Source organism: Primulina eburnea, chromosome 9 (genome assembly GCF_022965805.1).
Source record: "Primulina eburnea isolate SZY01 chromosome 9, ASM2296580v1, whole genome shotgun sequence".
NCBI classification, from domain to species: Eukaryota; Viridiplantae; Streptophyta; class Magnoliopsida; order Lamiales; family Gesneriaceae; genus Primulina; species Primulina eburnea.
In genome coordinates, this window is record NC_133109.1 from 724,639 (window position 1) to 732,648 (window position 8,010).

General features: G+C 35.7%; 1 long non-coding RNA gene and 1 pseudogene across 1 annotated transcript; one reads left to right on the plus strand and one right to left on the minus strand.

The window, feature by feature from the left end:
* Positions 1 to 1,213: 1,213 nt before the first annotated feature.
* On the minus strand, positions 1,214 to 5,850 carry LOC140840993 (probable pectinesterase/pectinesterase inhibitor 34; annotated as a pseudogene).
* On the plus strand, positions 2,134 to 3,640 carry LOC140840994 (uncharacterized). The gene is made up of 2 exons (XR_012120075.1): positions 2,134 to 2,495; positions 2,534 to 3,640. It is a non-coding gene; the product is annotated as an uncharacterized lncRNA (long non-coding RNA).
* Positions 5,851 to 8,010: the final 2,160 nt, after the last annotated feature.

Here is an 8,010-nt window from a genome sequence, read left to right on the forward strand (position 1 = left end):
ATGTCTAGGTTCTTGAAGGTATAAATCGGGACTTTCCTCGTGTAAACCTGAACTATCAACTTCTCGTAGAACTTTGAATAATTTCAGTAATAAATAACATACAGAAATAAGAATACAGTAGCAGACCAAACAAACAATGCACAAGAGATTAACGTAAATCGATAGTAAATTATCTACTTCCACGGTAGAGCATCACCTTCTTTTATTAATCAAGAGCCGAGTCAATTACAAAGATTTGTGATCAACAAAGTTTATAGTATAGATCTCTATAACCAATCTACCTTCTTCTTCCTTTCTCGATCACCTTGTGTATCCCTCGTTTTTTCACTTGATATTCAGTGGTGTTTTGAGAGAAATAATGAGCCTCTTTCTCTTCTGTTCTTGACACAATCCACTTATATATTTTATTGGATGCTTCTTCCATTCGAGTGTGTGAGCTTTTCCCTATCAAAAACCAACCACTTATAGCATGTTCGGTCGACCCTGGCAGCAAGGGCACTGCCCTGAACTAGTCGATGGATGACACGTCACAAGTATTTTCTGTTGGTTAGGTTGGTCAAATCTTAAAAAAAAAATATTGACACATGGCAAAATGTGAATGGATCAGCACAATGTCCACAAAGGTAGTATGGAATGAACGTGGTTTTAGTTATGGCCAACAATTGAAACTCAACTCATCATCACATCCTTAGGTGGCATGCCAGCTTGGAAGACACATCATCAACATATTTAATTGGGGTTTGTAAAAAGTGCCAAATAAATCCAATAATTTTTAAAATTACTAACACCTCCATCAAATTTGTAGGTGTCTTGCATTTTACACTCTTACATTTGTATTTATCTTATAATTTTAAGTCAAATGTATGAAAAATACAAACATGAGTAACATATGTAATGTTAAATGTTATCGGACTTATTTGTTATTTTTCACGTCTATTAGATATATGTTATATTTAAATATTGTTGAGTTTTTTTTAATATAAAAAATCTTATAAGTAACCAAAAAATATTAAAATAAAATAAAATAAATAGTAATAATAATAAATTTTAAAATTTTGTGACAGTTGAAAATTATTTTTTGGGGGTATATAATTTCTCACTTTTAAAAGAACTCAGTCTCCATTATTGACTCCCGAGTTCACCCCCTGCCAGCCAGCCCATGAAATGAAATTGAATTAAAAGCAGTGCCTTGGTGTAATCCAGCTGCATCAAATTGATTCACATGGTGGGTCACATAAATGATCGGTTGGTCCAAGCATATTCTACATTTATTAGCCCTACCGACACATACAAACTTAGAATTCCAAATCCAATTTACCAAACAACTACGTACAATATTTCATTACAAAAAATTGTGTAAAAAAAACCCCAGAATTACTATATACCATTAATCAAGAAAAAGATCTTCAGTTTTCTTTATATATATTACATAAATAACACAATTTGTAATGGCTAGTTCGATTAAGTTGAAAGCCCAGCCAAGAATGTTATCCCAGTGGACGGTAGCCACGCCGACCCGTATATGAACTGGGCCACGGTGAACTTGCTAGCTTCCTCCGAGGAATTGATCACACGATACCCGGGCCATGTAACTCGTTGCCCCATCGCACCACCCGGTCCATAGTTCATGTACTCGCCATAGTACAGTGTGTCTAGGGCGAATGTTGCGTTCCACTCGAGCCACCCTCTAGGGTGGATGTGATCGCCCAGGTACGAGAGCATGTACACCGTTCGAGAGAACAGCTTCCATGGTCGCCCTAAATACGTAGGATACGAGCCTTTGGCCATCTCGAGATCGGGTTCAGCTACTATTTTGCATGCATGGATTGAAATACCGGTGTTCTGGTTAGGGTCCTTTCGATTCTGTGCCGTGATGGTGATCTTTTGAAACGGCAAGGGCTTCCGAGCGTGCATGGTGCAATTTTGGAACACGACCGCGGCATTACCAAATATAAAATCCACCGTGCCGTAAATAGCACACTCCCGATAAAACTGTCTTTGAGAATGTGCGTAGAGAGTATCCTGATACCCGATAATGTTGCATCGGTAGATCACCGCGTGATCCGCACCGATCCTAAGAGCAACTGCTTGATGCTTGTCTGGTCCAGCCCAGTTTTCAAATGTCATGTCCCTTGCAATAAAACCAGCACCGGTTGCAGCTGCATGTGTGCAAATGCAAGCATGCCATTATTACAACAGGCAACAAATAATGATAATGAAGTAAAATAAAACAAAGAATATTACCACTCGTATAAAATGAAAAAAAAAGGCCACATTTAATGTTCTACGGATACATAGTATACAGACCACAGTGGCCTAAACAATTAAAAGTACATGACCCACAAAAAGATTGCGACTCCTTTCGCATTACAGCCACTAATTAGTCATTGGGTCGTCTCCGGGGAACAAGACAATTGAATGCACCCAATATCCATTTTCATTTTTGCTAACCCTTAAAAATGTTATTTCAATTCACATATACATACACATATTATGTACATGTCAACTTCATGAAAGCATTAATACGAGGTAGTAGTACTCCACTTATACATCAGTTTTAAAATAAAAAAAATAAATTAATTAATTGGAATGTTTCATTTTATTCAGCAACCAACGAAACATGTTTGATTGGGCAACAAAAAGCATTTCTGAATGAAAAAATAATAATAATTGACGAAACAAGAGACAATGTAATCTTCTGACACATCTTATATATGTTATCCACCTCCCAGATAAGTGATATTTTATTAGTTAACGACACGATAAAACATCGTTTGACTCGAGTTATATAAAAAATTATGTTATTCATGTATATTATCACATACCATCCCGAGAGTCAAATCATGCATCAATTATACGAGAAAACATAGTGGACGGAGTAGCGGAGACATTGATTGTTTTTACGAGAAATCCAATAATTCAATTATTATGTTACAGCCATGCATGAGCTATACTATAGAAAAGGACATGTATTTAAATATATTTCGAATTAACAAATAATCTTAAATAAAATATCGAATTGACTGGTAATCCCATTAAACGACATCCACATGCAAGAAATACATGCACAAAAGCATATGATCCATTCATTTCATTTTAATTTTTTAATTATATATACATATATATGGTGGTACGTACAAGACTAAAAGGACAACTTCAATTGTTTGATTTTTCTTTCCTTTTTTTAAATGCAAGTTTCGTGAACACTAAATAGTCAATTTTTGTTATATATAACACAAAGAAGTCACTGTTTGGACGAATTGGTTCTATCCTATTCCACGTGCATACACACAGATCGACCAACTGGTAGCCACTTCTGACACGGTTTATTTCATCCTACCCATGTGGACATTGTTCCCAATGATAGGATGGATGACCAAGATTTGCTAGGACCCTATTTTTTTTAAAAAAATTGTATGTATAACAAAATCTTACTCGTTGAAATGAAGTGAAGGTAGTGCTCACATAGGTAGGATCTCATCTACCAACACCGTTACATTTGGACAATTAGTAATGTGACGACATATATATAAATAATTTTTTGTAAAATTTGAATCAAAACCAGGATGTCTTAATGGGTAAGTCAATTGATGGCAGAGTGGACATGGAAAGACGCGTTCGTTGCATGTTAAAAACTAAAGGCAACTCCGAACTGCCTAATGTTTTTGTGTAAAGAGGAATAAATGCGAAAGGGTGAAAAAGGGAATTTACCGAAAGTCGCTGTATGGAAAGTTGTCATGTTCAGCTGGATGCTTTTCCCGCCGGAAATGACTGTCATGCCCCTCCCGTCTCCAACAAACATTAGGTTCATCTTCCTTCGCCCCACCTTTAAGATATCCTCCTCATATCTACACGACAAAGAGAATCATAGAGCAATACCTGTTTAGGTGTCGTAGGAGTAAATATTGGATTTTTCAGAAAAAACTAGACATACATTTGAACCACAAAACTAGCATAATTACATTTATTACACGTGCCCTTCATGTTTTTTCTAAGAAATATATGTTTCATGTTCGCAAAATATATACATTAACACACTAGCTATCCTCGCTAGAGTTCATGGCCTACCAAGAAATGTTGTCAAAATCAGCAATGGATTCCAACACAAATTATCACTCTAGCTAGTCAAGAACAATGGATACAAGTAACCTATAATGTTTTAAAGATAAAATCATAACGATGGATTACGATTCATCTGAAAATAAAATCTCAAGATTGGAATTCGAAACTCGATTTTAACAATCCGATTCTCCACACTCAAAATATAACATACCGTCTGATCAACAAAATTGGTCTAGAGAAACTTGAAAAGTGACATAATTGGTTTAGTCACCAATAGACGCGTAAGTAAAGTTGCACTTCCCATCAATCTTAAGAATTCATTTAATAGCAGCATATGATTATACACATTATCAGACAACCATTCACGTGAGAATAATTAATAATTTAACCATTCATAATTATTAATATATATATATATATATGTGTATGTATGTATCATGATTGAACTTTAAGTCATCATCCTGCTCACTAGCAAACTCAATTTATAGACACGTGGTTGAGAAACGTGATCAAAGAGGGCATTTAAGTCAATTCAACATGTCATATGCGTGTAAACAGAAAGTGTAGCCACCGAGAACGAACGAGTGATCAGTATTACTTGCTCAAACTTTTTTTCGAACAAACACGTGAACTTACCTTCCTGCCCTCACGTAGATAACGAACCGCCGGGTGCTGTTCTCCGGCGCCTTCTTGATCGCCTCCGCGATCGTCTTGAACGTGCCGTTGCCATCTTTTGAAACGATTATATCTGCTTTGATCGCGGGCGCCGGCAAATCCAGAAGCATTCGGTCTCTCCGGGACAGCCAATTCGGGTAATGTTCGTGCTTTTTCCCGGGCTGAGTAACTTCCGTCGGCGGTTTTGTATTGGGATGCCGGAGAAATCCTCGTTGCGCCTGGCGGCGGAGTAAATCGCGAGACAGTTGCTCACGAGCCCGGATAAGTCCTTCAATCTGTAGAACATTTGGTTTTTCACGTAGCCTTCTAACTCGTCGAAGCCTTCCATGCAGGTGTCGTGGTTGGTCAAGGAGGCGCTGAGCCAGGTTAGTACGTCTTGGGTTGAGCCGCCGGCTCCGCCGCCTGGTGCGACGTAGGTGAGCGAGCGTGAGAGGAGGTACACTGAGTCGTCGAGGAGCTCTAGACAGTCCTGGTATGCGGATCTAAAACAACGCCAATATTACCACATTAGAAGTCTTTCGACATTAAAAGTACAAGAAATAATGTAATAAATTAGTTGATTTCAACATAAGCAACGGTGCATTTTAAAAAATATTTGGTCGGAAAATGAAAGGTTTGAATAAGATGCAGCAGACCTGACACGGGCATCCATCTGAATGTTGCTAATGTCGGAAGCAGAATACAGAGCGCGGCCGAATTTCTGAAGAGTCATGTTGACCGAAATGTGCACGAGGTCCCTGTCGGTGGCGGTGGCAGCGCCGGGGAACCCGAGGAGGGAGCTGACACAAAGATTCGGGAACCGCGTCAAGCTGCAGGTTCGGGACAAGGCAACAGAAGGCCGACGAATCCGAAGCCTCTCAGCGCCGTCTCCAGAACTCTCATTGTCCCGGAACACGACCACGAACACGGCGGAGACGGCGGAAGCCGCCACAAGCGAAGCGACGAGGATGAGAAGAAGAAGCTTGAACTTGGACCGTTTTGGAGCACGTACGGAGTCCGTGTTCAGGCTTCGAGTTGAGGAATCCCCAACGGATTCTATCCGGCCGTATTCCATTGCCGGAAGAAAATGTGGAAGGAGATGATAATGGAGAAGAGATATAGAGTGGGCTTGGTAGCCCGAGGCATATATATATACGGGCTGGATGAAATTTTAATATTTTTTAGATTTGGCTACCGGTGGGTGACAGTTGAAGTTAAAGTGAACTTAATAGTTTCTTTTATTACTATTATTTAAATTTTACCTCGATATATATAATTAATTTTGATAATATATATTTTATATTAAAATAATATAAAACGAAACACCATTTTTTGATAAATCTGTTGGCCCAACATGTGAAAGATCACATCCAGCCCATCAGGAAGAATTGAATTCCCGTTTCAAGTTTATAAATATAAATATGTTTGATATAGTTACAAATAGCATAATTAATTTTGATGTTGTTTGCGATTTTTTTCGTTTTTTTTTTCTGCAAACATTAATTTTTTCAATATCTAAATCTGGTTCGGTTAGAACTAACACCCAATCTAAGGAGTCGTGTTGTTCAGATAAAATTCAGATTATCACATTTCGTCGTTTTATATTTTCTGTCGCTTGACATCTGGCACACGCGTATCTTTACCAAAAATTGTGTCAAACAGAGCCTAAAATATATATTCATGAAAATATTATAAATGCAAGCTAAACTTGTAATTCAAGGTGTTTAGCTATTTTAAAATTATTTTTTGATGATATATTTGTGTAGTTTTATAGATATCGCGTTAGTCATAATGATTGAACTCTTGTGAGATGTTATTTTAATTTGAAATACTATGTTGACCTAAATCACATTTAATTTGAGATGAATCTTATTTTAAGTTTTTTTTTCTTTTGCAAAAATAGAATAACCTAATCCAAGAGAATTTAGTTATAGTAGGTGTCTTGTGCAACGTTCTCTCATATAATAGAAGTGGACCTACTTGCACTGAAAAACACTACTTTTTCCATATAAAATAATATTTTCTACTCAAATAAACATATATTTACAATATATATTCTATATAAAAAAGTAACAATTTTATTCAAATCAACATATATTAAATATTTTTCATAACTAACTAACAAAAAATATTTTTCTTCGACGAAATAAAATATTTTAGACATAAAAGTAATAGTTTTTCATGGATCGAATATTTTTCACTCAAATCATCATATATTACACAATATTTCTTTATAATATAACTAAAAAATGATATTTTTTGTAACATAAAAAATGATATTTTTCATGAATCGGGTCGGATCAATGATTTTTCTCACATAATTTACTCGAGAGACGGGTTCACAAGAGTTTTTTGTGATTTGAAATATTATATAAACCTTGGATCACATTTAATTTGAGATTATTTTTATTCCTAGTCTTTCCCCTTCTGCAAAAATAGAATTACCTAAGCCAAGAGAATTTGCTTATCAGGTTTATTTCTTGTACATGAATATTGTGTATTGTCTATATTATAAAAATATATGAGTAAAAAAAATACTGAAAATACCCCGTTTTGAGCAATTCGAATTGAGATATAACAATCAAAGAACTAATTCAATCGATCTAAAAAAGAGTAGATCTTTTGTAAAACGCTCTCACGAATCTTTATCTGTGAGACGGATCAACTCTATCGATATTCATAATAAAAGTAATATTTTTAGCATAAAAGTAGTATTTTTTCATGGATGACCCAAATAGGAGCTCTGTTTCACAAAATACGACTCGTGGGACCGTTTCACACAAGTTTTTGCCTTAAAAAAATGTTCCAATCGTATTTTTTGTATTTGATTAATCATTTTATTATGTTTTGATTTGTTACCCACACTTGAAGACGGATATAAGAGTAAAATAGGATCGGTTTTTTCCTTTTCTTTCTTCTTTTCGGTTTTTTTTCCTTTTCTTTTTGTATTGTAAAGGATGAATGTAATGATCATGTGTTATTTTGGTGTTGGACTCTTTCTAGAGTGATCTCTTTCCGAGACCTTATCCATCACGAGTTTTTTAATGTGTTGTTACTCATCATATTATTATCTCACAACTTAAAATGGTTTCTTTCGCTTTTAATTATATTACTATATGTTATCCAGATTTTGGGTTCTCTCTGAGATCTTCTTCCGTAAACAGACTCTATTTGAAGTCTTTTCTCTCACAAATTTTCATATTTGTCATTATTTGTAAAGTGAATTATTTTGTCTTCTCTAAAAAATGTATGGATAGTTCTTCATGGTAATAATAATTTTAAGAATATGAGACC